The sequence below is a fragment of the Cetorhinus maximus genome, unplaced genomic scaffold (assembly GCF_964194155.1).
Source record: "Cetorhinus maximus unplaced genomic scaffold, sCetMax3.hap1.1 HAP1_SCAFFOLD_306, whole genome shotgun sequence".
NCBI classification, from domain to species: Eukaryota; Metazoa; Chordata; class Chondrichthyes; order Lamniformes; family Cetorhinidae; genus Cetorhinus; species Cetorhinus maximus.
This window is the reverse complement of record NW_027596259.1, coordinates 72,756-85,841: the sequence shown is the minus strand read 5'-3', so window position 1 is coordinate 85,841 and position 13,086 is coordinate 72,756. Positions and strand designations below refer to the sequence as shown.

The following is a 13,086-nucleotide window of genomic DNA, read 5'->3' as shown; positions in this document are numbered from 1 at the left end:
AGTATGCGTAAATGGGTCTTTTTTGGATTGGCAGGATGTGACGAGCAGGGCCCCACTGGGGTCTGGACTGGGGCCTCAACTTTATATGATTTACATCAATGGCTTAGATGAGGGGAGTGAAGACATGGTAGCTAAATTTGCAGATGACACAAAGATAGGTAGGAAAGTATGTTGTGAAGAGGACATGAGGAGGTTGCAGATGGATATAGATAGGTTGAGTGAGTGGACAAAAATCTGGCAAATGGCAGGAAGAACATAAAAACAGAGTGTTACTTAAATGGAGCATAGCTGCATAATTCTGAGGTGCAAAGGGCATGAGTCACAAAAAGTTAGCATACAGCTACAGCAAATAATTAGGAAGGCTAATGGAATGCTATCCTTCATTATGAGAGGGATTGAACATAAAAGTAAGGGTGTTAAACTTCAGTAATACAGCGCATTGGTAAGACTGCACCTCGAATACTGTGTGCAGTTTTGGTCTCCATATTTAAGGAGGGATGTAAATGCATTGGAGGCGGTTCAAATGAGGTTAAGTAGATTGATACCTGGAATGAGTGGGTTGTCTTATGAGGAAAGGTTGGACAGACTGGGCTTGTTTCCACTGGAGTTTAGAAGAGTGAGGGTGATTTGATTGAAGTATACAAGATCCTGAACAACCTTGACAAGGTGAACTTCAAAAGGATATTTCCCCTTGTTGGTGAGTCCAGAACTAGGGGGCACTGTTTCAAAATTAGGGGGTCGCCCTTTTAGGACAGAGATAAGGAGAAATGTTTTCTCTGAGGATTGTACGACTTCGGAATTCTCTGCCTCAGAAGGCAGTGGAGGCGGGATCATTGAATATTTTAAAGGCCGAGGTAGATAGATTCTTGTTAGGCAAAGGAATCAAATGTTATTGGGGTTAGATGGGAATGTGGAAATCAAAACACAAGAAGATCAGCCATGATCTTACTGAATGGCGGAGCAGGCTCAAGGGGCTGAATGGTCTACCACTGTTCCTACTTCTTATGTTCTTATGATGTCACAGACATGAACACAGAACATCTGGGTCTGTGCAAACCAGTGATCACCACATATTGTGAAGGCTGGGAGGCTCCATGAGAGGGTACAGAGGAGATTTACCAGAATGGGTCTGGAGATGAGGGGTTTTAGTTACAAGGTTAGGTTGGGGTTGTTCTCCTTGGAACAAAGGAGAGCGAGGAGAGATGTAATAGATATGTAGAAGATTATGATAGGTTTAGATAAGGTAGGTAAAGAAAAGCAGTTCCTATCAACTGATTGTAAAAGGGTTATGGGACAGAGATTTCAGATTTTGGGCCAAGAGGTATGGAGGGATGCAAGGAAGAATATGAGTGTTGATGACCTGGAACTCAATGCTTACACTCAGAGACCAATAATATCCAGGTCCTGAATTTCTATCTTGGACTGACAGTGACAGGTTTGGGAAACAGTTTGTACAGAGCATTAGAAAAGGAGGATCCAGGTCGTGATGAATCGAGTGACTCTGTCAGATCTTAATGTGATGTTTGGCCTGACTTTCCCGTCTGTAAATCCTCCTCTTCTAACCCCTGTAAAAGGAGTTTCCAAAATCCATCCCTGTCAGTCCAGGATAGAAATGCACAACATTCTCTCCTCCTGCTATTTGGACCAGGATGATCGCGCATGCGCCCTGCTGCACATTGCCCCCTATAAAGATGGCGGCCGTTACCCCGGGCCTGGCGAAGGGAAAAATCCAGACTTTTTCGGCCCGTTCTCTGCAAACACAAGACCGGTACCTTGTTATTTGGGGTCTGCAGCCTGCACTGTGTCTTTATGAAGCCTCCCTGCCCACTCCGCTGGCTCCATTCCTCCTCACACACCCACTAACTCTGTTAGTTCGCTCCGCTCGACATTCGATCACCCGCTCTGAGCAGTTCGGTCACAGACCAGCACTGCGCATGCTCATGAAACAGACGCAATGCGCATGCTGTAAACATACTCTACAATGCGCACGCGCACCGAACTGTTGTCATGAAGATAGGGCACATTCTGCTCCCCTTTGAATGCTGGGTACCCCCGCCGCCATTGAAATCTCGTATTTTTTGAACAAAAAATTATTATTTGTGATCCGATGACGATTGGAGTAACAGGGCCAAGATATAACATTATTAAGCCAATTGATGTGATAAACAAAGTGCACAGGTCCTCCACCATAATTCTGTCCCGGGTGTAAATAACAGAAGAACAAACCCCTACATTTTGATGTGAACTCACTTGAGTCTCAGCAGGCAGTGTGAGCAAGTGATTTTCCTTCCGATACACAGAACATCTAAATTCCATCTTGTCAGCAAATGGTAAACGATCATTTTACAGTGTAATTTCACCCATAACTTTTGAGCTAACACTGGGATCTCAATCCCTTCTGATAACAACTTCTACATTCTGAACCATCTACAGTTATCGAAAAGCAGGTGCTGTAAATCTGAAATGAAAACAGAAAATGCTGGAATTTTCAGCAGATCTGGTAGCTTCTGTGGAGAGAGGAACATAGTTCACATTTCAGGGCTATGACTTTCCTTCAGTACTGCATTGCATCGGTGCACAGACCTGAAAACTTAACTCTGTTTCTCAATCTACAGATGCTCCTCAAGTGCTGAGTATTTACAGCACATTCTGCATTATCTCTGGTGAATGAAATTGCTCCTGATCTACACATTCAATTTATTAGTGACTAATTTATATTTATTCTCGTCCAATCACAAATGGAATCATCTTCCACTTGTCTATACTGACAAAACATTTGTTTACCTTAAAGGACTCGGTCTGGTCATTCCTCACTCTCATTTCTAGTCAAAGCTTTTTCAACCCGTTCAATTTTTGTTGATTGATATAACTTTCCAATTCTGGCATAATTCCAGTAAATCTTTTTTACACCTTCTCCATTGCTCCTCGATCCTTCCTATAATATGGAGACAGAGCTAATCAGCGCATCAAAGTCACTATTGCCCCAACTTCCTGTGTGTTGGAAGGATCACTACGGCAGTGGGAGAGAGGACTGTGGTTTCGAGCTATTATTCACCATCTTCTATTTGAGACATTCTCCCATTAGGTAAAATAAAATGAGATTAAATGAGCCAGTCCAATGTTCTGTGACATTCTGAATCATCTAGCAAGTTGTCTCTCAACCTTGCAGTGAAGCAGAGGGCGGTTTTCATTCTAAACCCGCCACTTATACCATTAGGAATGCCTATCAGGGAATGACAAGATTTCAGCACGGGGCCAGTGGAAAGTTCAGTTAACATGATTGCCAAGCAGTGAGGAGGTGAATTTGCAATTCATGTGCACCTTGTTTGTGCATTTTCCAGATTAAAACTTTCCACACAAGTCCAACAGATGCAGCGCAACGCCACCCCCCCCCCCACCACCGCCCCCCCTCCACCCCCCCCCTCCACCCCCCCCCTCCACCCCCCCCCTCCACCCCCCCCCTCCACCCCCCCCCTCCACCCCCCCCCCTCCACCCCCCCCCCTCCACCCCCCCCTCCACCCCCCCTCCCCCCCCCACCCCCCCTCCCCCCCCCACCCCCCCCCTCCCCCCCCCACCCCCCCCCTCCCCCCCCCACCCCCCCCCTCCACCCCCCCTCCCCCCCCCACCCCCCCCTCCACCCCCCCTCCCCCCCCCACCTCCCCACCCCCCCCCCCCCCCACCTCCCCACCCCCCCCCCCCCCGCTCACCCTTTCACCTCCTCCCACCCCACATTCCCGGGCACCAAACACACTTTCCAAATGACACAGTGATTTTCTTGTACTTATTGCAAATCAATATCGTGTATTCACTGCTCACAATGCACTCTCCTCTACGCTGAGGTGACTAAATCCCATTGGGTAACTGCTTTGTGGAATATCACGTTTCAGTGTGATCCTGAGCTCTTGGTCATTTACCAGTTTAATTCTCCACCCACTCCCACCCTGGCCTCTCTGTCCTTGACCTCCTGCACTGTTCCAGTGAAGCTCAATGGAAATTCAAGGAACAGCAGCTCATCTCTAATTAGACACTTTACAACCTTCCACACTCAACATTTATTTCAACAATTTCAGATCAGAACCATCAATCCCATTTTTTCAGACAGTAAGTGCTGCTAATGGTTCTGATGTTACCATTTGTCCCTCCTCTGGACTTGTGTTTTGTTTCTTCATTTGTCCCATTAGTTTATTTCATTGTCTCTTATCATCCAATGTTGCCTCGCACCATCATCCCCTTTGTCACTTAATCACTCCAAACTACTATCCTATCGTAAGAACATTTGTTCTTTCTTTCTCCCCCCACCAACCACTACCCCCCATCCCCCTCTTTTCTCCTGACTCTAAACTTGTTTGTAAACAATTAAATCTCTAAATTCCTCCAGTTTGGATAAAAGGTCCATTATTAAGGAAGAAATAGGACGTTTAGAAAAGATTAACGCAATAAAACAGAGTCAACATGGTTTTGTGAAAGGGAAATCATGTTTGACAAATTTGTTCGAGTTCTTTGAGGATATAACAAGCAGATTTGATAAAGGGGAACCGGTAGATGTAGTGTATTTGGATTTCCAGAAGGCATTCGATAAGGTGCCACATAAAAGGTTATTGCACATGATAGGAGCTCATGGTATTGGGGATAATGTATTAGCATGGATTGAGGATTGGTTAACACACAGAAGACAGAGAGTCGAGATAAATGGGTATTTTTCAGGTTGGAAAGACGCAACTAGTGGAGTTCCACAATAATTAGTCCTAGAGCCTCAATAATTTCCTATCTATATTAATGACTTGGAGGAGGGGGCAGAGTGTAATGTATCCAAATTTCCTGACGATACAAAAACAAGTGGGAGGGCATGTTGTGATGAGGACATAAGGAATCTGCAAAATGATATAGACAGGTTGAGTAAGAAGACAAAAACTTGGCAGATGGAGTTTAATGTAGGAAAGTGTGAGGTCATGCACTTTGGTAGGAAAAATCAAAAGGCAGACTGTTATTTAAATGGAGAGAGACTCCAAAAAAGTGCAGGATCTGGTTGTTCCTGTGCACAAAACACAAAAAGTTAGCATGCAGGTGCAGCAAGTTATTAAGAAGGCAAATAGAATTTTGGCCTGTAATGCTAGGGGGTTGGAATTTAAAAATTGGGAAATCTTGTTACAACTGTGCAACTTGTTGGTGAGGCCTCACCTGGAGCATATGTACAGTTTTGGTCCCCATATTTAAGAAAGGATATACTGACATAAGAGGCAGTTCAAAAGAGATTCACTAGTTGATTCCTGGAATGCAGGGATTGACTTATCAAGATTGGCTAAACAGGTTAGGCCTTTATTCATTAGAGTTAGAAGAATGAGGGGTGATCTTATTGAAACATATATGGATCTGATGAGGCTTGACAGGGTAGGTGTTGAGAAGATGTTTCCACTAGTGAGGAAATCTCGAACTAGAGGACATAATTACAGAATAAGGGGACACCCATTTAAAATTGAGATGCGAAGGAATTTATTTTCTTAGAGGGTAGTGAATGACTGGAATTCTCTACCCTAGAGAGTTGTGGAGGCTAGATCATTGAAAGTATTTAAAGAGAAGTTAGATATATTTTCAAAATATCGGGGAGTTGAGAGCTATCAGGAGCTGACACGAAAGAGGAGTTCAGGCCTGGAGTAGATCAGCCATGACCTTATTGAATGGCAGGGCAGGCTAGAGGGGCCGAATGGCCGACTCCTCTTATTTCTTATGTTCTTATGAAACGTGTCTCTGGTGAAAAGGGTCGGAAATGAAAATAGAAGGCATAGGTAGCATGGATAATCCAGGTTGTAAGGCTTTTCAGTAGTTTCCCTAATGGTCTAGTGGTCATGATTCGGTACTTTCACTGCTGTGGTCTGGGTTCGATCCCTGGTTAGGGAATGATGGTTTATTCGCCTCATACAAGCTCTTAAAATGAGCTCGAGTTATTTCCTGATTAAAATTATTAGCTCTGCCAGAATCAGTGCAGTGAGAGCTTGAGTTTTGCATCAGAGCTGGAAATGTCATCCATGCAAAAGGTCGAGAACAAACACAGAGATGAAGACAAGGAATGAGAGAAAAGCTGCAAATCCCTGACTATAGAGATGCTGGTGAAAGGCAAAATATAGCAGTAATAGGGGAGATTTTACTGTTTACACCAACACAAATATCTCCCAGATCTGGTTCCAAATCTAAATGAGAAGGAAACTTCTCACTGTATCTTCCTCTTCTTGGCTGCACCTCCTTCCAAGCATTGCCAACTCCTCTTGCATCTTTCATCCTGATATTTTTCGCTGTAAAATTTAGATACGAAGCTTCACAGCTTATGTGAATAAAGTTTGTGATGGTAAAAATGTGTTCAGCCCCTCGGGGAACGAACCACATTGACACACAGAGGAACACACACAAACATATTCACCGAAAGTGAGAGAAGGCAACGATTTGTCTCTAAGGAGAGATAAGCACCCAGAAAGCAAGCATGACACCAACATGGCTCCGTTCTTGTTCCATTTCCGACTGGAAATTTCGTGAATGCTTTCATCAATGAACGGAAATAGGAAAAATCCCGAGTTTCTGGGTGGAATTTATTCAATTTAACTGATAATTAATTCTGTAAACACAGATTTAAAGCAGGAATAATGAGAAGCGGGAAACACCAATGGATTTGGACAGCATCGCCTTAACCACTCGGCTACGAAGACTGGCCCTGTGGGTAGGTTAAAATAGTTGGTATATAAGATGGCTGCAGCAGAGAAGGAGGGCATTCGGCCCAATGTGCCCGTGCCGGATCTCTGGAAGAGCAACTCAACTACTTCCACTACTGTGCATTCTCACACAAGCAAGTAGTATTTGTACTGCCTCTCCTCCTTCTTCCAGTTAAAATGAAACCCAATAAACTGGCATCCTTACGTCAGAAGAGAGCACTCAAAGTGACCCACAGGTAAACCACCTACAATTTTGGCAGCGGTTCCACAGAGACTGGGACCTGAACCAAGCACCTGAGACCGTTCGGCCAGGCTATCACGCTCAACCTGCTGTTTCCCTTCGCCTTGATGGTATTTCCACTGAAATGGAACATTAAAAACATCAAAAATAAATCAGGAATAAGCCCCCTCGAACCTCCTCCACCATTTAATAAAATCATGTCAGATCCCCAGCCTCAACACCAATTTTCCATTGTTCCCAATAGCCCCTTCGTTCCCTTAAAGTCCAAAAACCTATCCATCTCAGCCTTTAGTACACTGAACGACTGGGGATCCACAGACCTCCGGGCTACAGAATTCCAAACATTCACACGCTTTTATGTGAAGAAATGTCTCCTCACCTCAGTCCTAAACGGCTGATACATTATCTGGAGAATGTGAGCCCAGTTCTAGACGCTCCAGTCAGGGGGAAATAGCCTCTCAGCATGTTCACTGTCAAGCTGGCTCAGAATGTCAGCCTTTTCAATGAGATCACGTCTCATTCTAAACCCCAGAGAGAACAGACTCATCCCACTTAATCTCTCCTCCTAGAACAACCACCTCATCTCAGAAATCAATCCAATGAATCTTGGTTGCACACAGACAGCGAGTGAATGGAGGGAACAAAGAGCACAAAAGTAAACAGAGATAGAGACACAGACAGAGAGACTGAGAGAGTTAAAGAGAGCGAGGCAGATATACAGAGGCAAAGAGAGACAGATAGAGACAGAGAGTGGGGTAGACACTGAAAATAACAGATACACTTCACCATTCCATATGATTGTTAATTTAGATTGTCAGACAGAAAGAAATAAGAGAAAGAAAGACTTACATTTGAACAGAGCCTTTCACCAACTCAGGACAACGGAGGCGCTTTAGAGCCAATGAAATCCTTTTGAAGTGTAGTCACTGTTGTAATCTAATGACAGAGAGAGTTTGACAAAAATGCTGATTCAGCAGATGACAAAATCTGATCTTAAGAAATCCATCTCAATGTAGAATCTTTCTTTCTATATCTCTGAACGTTTCATGGTTTGTTTGATGCAGATTCAGCAGATGTAAATCTGCAGCTGAGTGAATAAATTTCACCTTGAATCCCTGACGAAACAGGGACAAAGCATCCCGTTTCTATCAGGTCATCTCTCAGCCTTCTCTTTTCTAGAGAAAAGAGCTCCAGGCTGTTCAGCCTTTCCTGGTGATTCTAACCTATCCATTCCTGGAACATGTGTGATTGAAATTTTATTTTCCTGTTCCTTGCGACACCTGACAGCAGTAGAAACAATTCCTAATGTCTAAGGGATTTCAGTTTGGACTATTTGTATTTACACATTCATTCTCTCGATGTTTCCATTGCCTAAACAACTCGACCACAAGGACTCAGTGTCTATTCAAATGTTGCTCAGTGAAAATTTCAATTATCCTCTGCTTTGTAGCATACAGGCGCTTAGTAACGGAAAGATACAATGTGACAAAGATTAGTGGTAAACCAGAGGATTGGGAAAGTTTGAAAAACCAACAGAAGATGACCTAACTTTGAGAGTAATCTAACAAGTAATATAAAAACTGACAGTAATAGCTTCTTTAAATAGATAAATAAGGAAGTGAGAGGCCAAAGTGAACATAGGTCCCTAAGAGAATGAAGCTGGGGAAATAATAATGGGGAACCAGGAAATGGCAGACGAGTTGAATAAACACTTTGCATCAGTCTTCACGATAGAAAACATTAATAGCATACCAAAAATACTAAATAATCAAGGGCCAAAAGTATGGGGGGTGGGGGTGGTGGGGATGAGGAACTAAGTACAATAATTATCACTGGAGAAAAAGTACTAGTGGAACTAATGGTGGTAAAGGCCGATAAGAAGCCTGGACCTCATGGGCTGCATCCTTGAATATTAAATGAAATAGCTACAGAGATAAAGGATGCAATGGTAGTAATCCTCCAATAATCTTTAGATTCTGAATAAGTGCCAGATAATTGGAAAACTGCCAATGTGATATCCTTAGTCAAAAAGGGAGGGAGACAAAAAACAGGTAACTATTGGTCAGTGAGATTCACATTTATCATTTGGAAAAAGCTGTATTCTATTACAAAGGATGTAATTGCGGAGCATTTAAAAATATATTATATAATCAAGCAAAGTCAGCATGGCTTCATCATGAGAAAATCATGCCTGACAAAGTTATTAGAATTCTCTGAGGAGGTAATAAGCTGGATAGATAAAGGGGAACCAGTAGATGTAATATATTAGGATTTACAAAAGGCATGCGATAGGGTACCACTCATCAGGCTACTTAATGCGATAAGAGCCCATGGTTTGGGGGTAGTATTTTAGCATGGATAGAGGATTGGCGAATTTATGGAAGACAGAGAGTTGGAATAAGTGGGGGCATTTTCAGGGTGGCAACCTGTAACTAGGGGAGTGCCACAGGGGTCAGTGCTGTGGCCACAATTATTTCCAAAATATGTCAATGACTTGGATGAGGGAAGTGAATGTATTATCACCAAGTTTGTGGATGACACAAAAATAGGTGGGAGGGCAAGTGGTGAGGATGACACAAAGAGTGCATAGGGATATGCAGGGGGAACATGAGGAAGAACTGTTTTACGTAGAGGGTAGTGGGTGTCTGGAATTCGCTGCCCAAGTTGGTGGTAGAGGCAGAAATTTTAAACTCTTTTAAAATGTACCTGGATCTGCACATAAAGTGCTGTAAACTGCAGGGCTATGGGCCGGGTGCAGGAAGGTGGGATTAGTAAGGCCACCTGGGTGTCCTCGGGCTGGCATGGACAAGATGGGCCGAATGGCCTCCTTCTGTGCTGTAACTTTTCTATGGTTCAATGGTTCTATATAGGCATGTTAAGTGACTGGGCAAAAGTTTGGCAGTTAGAATATAATGTGGGGAAATGTGAGTTTATGCACTTTGGCAGGAAGAATAGAAGAGCTGAATATTATTTAAATAGAGAAAGACTGCAGAAAGCTGCAGCACAGAGGGATTTGGGGGCCCTCACAGAAAGCTAGCACACAAATTCAACAGGTAATAGAGAAGGCAAATGGAATGTTGGCCTTTATTTCAAAGGGAATGGAGTATAAAACAAGGGGAAGCCCTACTAAAACTATACAAGGCATCAGTTAGACCACGCCTAGAATGTTTTGAATAGTTTTGGTCCCCTTATCTAAGGAAAGATATAGTGGCATTGGAGGCAGTCCAGAAAAGGTTCACTGGGTTGACCCCGAGAATGGAGGGACTTTCTTATGAGAAGACGTTGAGTAGGTTGGGCCTGCACTCATTGGAGTTCAGAAGAATGAGAGGTGACCTGATTGAAAGTTTCTTAGGCGGCTTGACAGGGTATATGCTGAGAGGTTGTTTCCCCTTGTGGGAGAGTCTAGGACCAGAGGGAATAATATCTGAGGAAGGGGTCGCCCAGTTAAAACAGAGGTGAGGAGGAATTTCTTCTCTCAGAGGGGAGTGAATCTCTGGAATTCTTTATCACAGAGGGCTGTAGGGGCTGGGTCATTAAGCATATGCAAGACTGAGATAGACAGATTTTTAAACAGTAAGGAAATAAAGGGTCATGGGGAAAAGGCAGGAAAGTGGAGTTGAGCATTATCAGATCAGCCATGATTTCATCGGATGGTGGAGCAGAGTCGATGGGGTGAATGGCCGGCTTTTGATCCTACACCTTCTGGTCTTACGATCAGTCTCCACTGAAATAAATAAATAAATAATGAAATAAGTCTCCTATTGCATGTTTTAACACTGTTCTTTTTACTTTGTACAATGTTAATATGAAAATACACGACGAATGAGTTAGTGTTTAGATTGGTAAAATTGGAAACTGAACCACATTGACAAACATAGAAGAACACACCAAGGCATATACACCAATAGTGACAGAGCACAAGTTTTGTCTCTCAGGGGAGACAAACAACCAGAAAGCAAGAATGACACCAACCTGGCTCCGTTTTTATTCCTTTTCAACTGGGCAATATCCAGGCTTGGGCTGACAAATGGCAAGTAACATTGGCAACACACAAGTGTCAGGCAATGAACATCTACAACAAGAGAGAAACTAACCATCACCTCTTGATATTCAATAGCATTACCATCGCTGCATCCTTCACTATCAATATCCTGGGGGTTAACATTGACGAGGAACTGAATTGGACTAGCCATATTATTACTGTAGCTACAAGAGCAAGTGAAAGGCTAGGAATCCTGCGGTGAGTAACTCACCTCCTGACTCTCCAAAGCCTGTGTACAAACTACCAGACACAGATCAGGAGTGTGATGGAATACTCTCCACTTGCCTATGAGTGCAGCTCCCACAACACTCAAGAAGCTTGACACCGTCCAGGACACAGCAGCCCGCTTGATTGGCACCACATCCACATACATTCAGTTCCTCAACCACCGACGCACAGGAGCAGCAGTGAGTACCATCTACAAGATGCACTTCAGGAATTCACCAAGGCTCCTTAGACAGCACTTTTCGAACCCACAGCCATTCCCAACCAGAAGGACAAGGGCAGCAGAAAATGGGAACATCACCGCCTGGAAGTTCCCCTCCAAGTCAATCATCACCTTCCACCCACCACCCTCCCCCCCCCAACAACCCCCACGTTCCTCGTGTGCCTTGTGAGTGTTTGCTCAATTAAATGTTTGTAAAAGGTAATGGTGGAGAAGGGTTGAGAGTATTCAGTTTGGGACAGAAGTGAAATTGGTCAACAGGGAAGCAACACATTTCCAATCTGAGCAGAAATAGATGACAGATACAGAATTACTTTCCCATCTTCAGTCCCTTTACTAGTTCCATCTTCATCGCTTTTGCCTTTCATCCTCATCCCTTTTGTTATTTATTCTCTCCTGTCTTCCACCCGATACAGACCTTCTCTTCAGTTCTCTCCCCTTCCCCTCACCCTGACTGTTAACTTTCTGAAAATCTGTAACACCTCGAGCTTCTTTCCAGTTCTGATGAAAGTTCAACGACCTGAACTGATAACTGTTTCTCCCTCCACAGTCTCGGCCTGGCCTGCTGAGTATTTCCAGCATTTTCTGGTTGTCAATGAGAGTGATAGATGTATGGCCATTTCCCCTCTGTCCGGGATGTGGGACACGGTCCCGAGTGGATTGGTCATAGTGTTGGCTTTAAATGTGAAATTAGCCAATGAGATCTCACGCAGAAAATTTGCCCTTCAATTGTTTCGGGGTGGAATTGCCACAGTGATAAAATCAGGGAGAATTAATCCAGAGGCCCAGGCACAAGGCTTCAGGTTCTGCCACCATTTGTGATTTCATTTCTTTTTATTCTTTCATGGGATGCAGGCTTCGCTGGCTCGGCCAATATATATATAATGCCCATCCTTAATTTCCCCTTGTGAAGATGGTGGTGATCCACCTTCTTAAACTGCTGCAGTCCATGTGGTACAGGTGCACGTGCAGTGCTATGAAGGAGGGAGTTCCAGAAATTTGACCCAGTGACAGTGAAGTAACGGTGATATAGTTCCAAGTCAGCATGATGTTTAGAAGAGAGGGGAACTTGCAGGTGGTGGTGTTTCCCAATCATCCACTTTCCTTGTCATTCTAGGTGGTAGGGCTCACGGGGTTGGAATGTGCTGTTGAATGAGCGTTGGTGAGTTGGGAGTTGAATTAATAAATCTCGAATTGAAAGCTAGTCTCAGTAATGGTGAATTGAAGCTTTCTTCGATTGTCACGAAAACCCATCTGGTTCACTAATATCTTTTAAGGAATGAAATGTACCATCCCTACCCAATCTGAACTACATGTGACTCCAGGCTCACAACAATGTGGATTTACTCATAACTGCCCTCTGAAATGGCCTAGCAAGTCACTCTGTTAAGAGTGCTTAGGGATGGACAACAAATGCTGCCCTTGACAGCGACGCCAACATCCCATGAAAGAATATTTAAAAGTGAGCAATTGGCATTTTGTTTCATTTCACGTCAAACAGGATGACAGTAACTGCTGTCTTATTAATTAAAGCCTCTACATTTTACCTATTTAACCAGGTAGCGTTAAGTGAGAGAAAACTGATTCACAGTGACCCAAAATACTGCAGCTGCTGGAAATCCAAACTTAAAACAGAAAATATTGGAAACACTCATCGGT

General features: G+C 43.7%; 1 protein-coding gene, 1 non-coding gene and 1 pseudogene across 4 annotated transcripts in view; all 3 read left to right on the top strand.

The window, feature by feature from the left end:
- Positions 1-13,086, top strand: part of LOC144673181 (uncharacterized) — an 85,676-nt pseudogene that overhangs the window by 13,764 nt on the left and 58,826 nt on the right. The gene's annotated exons all lie outside the window — the stretch shown is intronic.
- LOC144673177 (uncharacterized) overlaps positions 1-13,086 on the top strand; it is a 273,637-nt gene that overhangs the window by 256,376 nt on the left and 4,175 nt on the right. The window lies entirely within an intron of this gene.
- trnae-uuc (transfer RNA glutamic acid (anticodon UUC)) lies at positions 5,825-5,896 on the top strand. Its single transcript has one exon. It is a non-coding gene; the product is annotated as a tRNA-Glu (tRNA).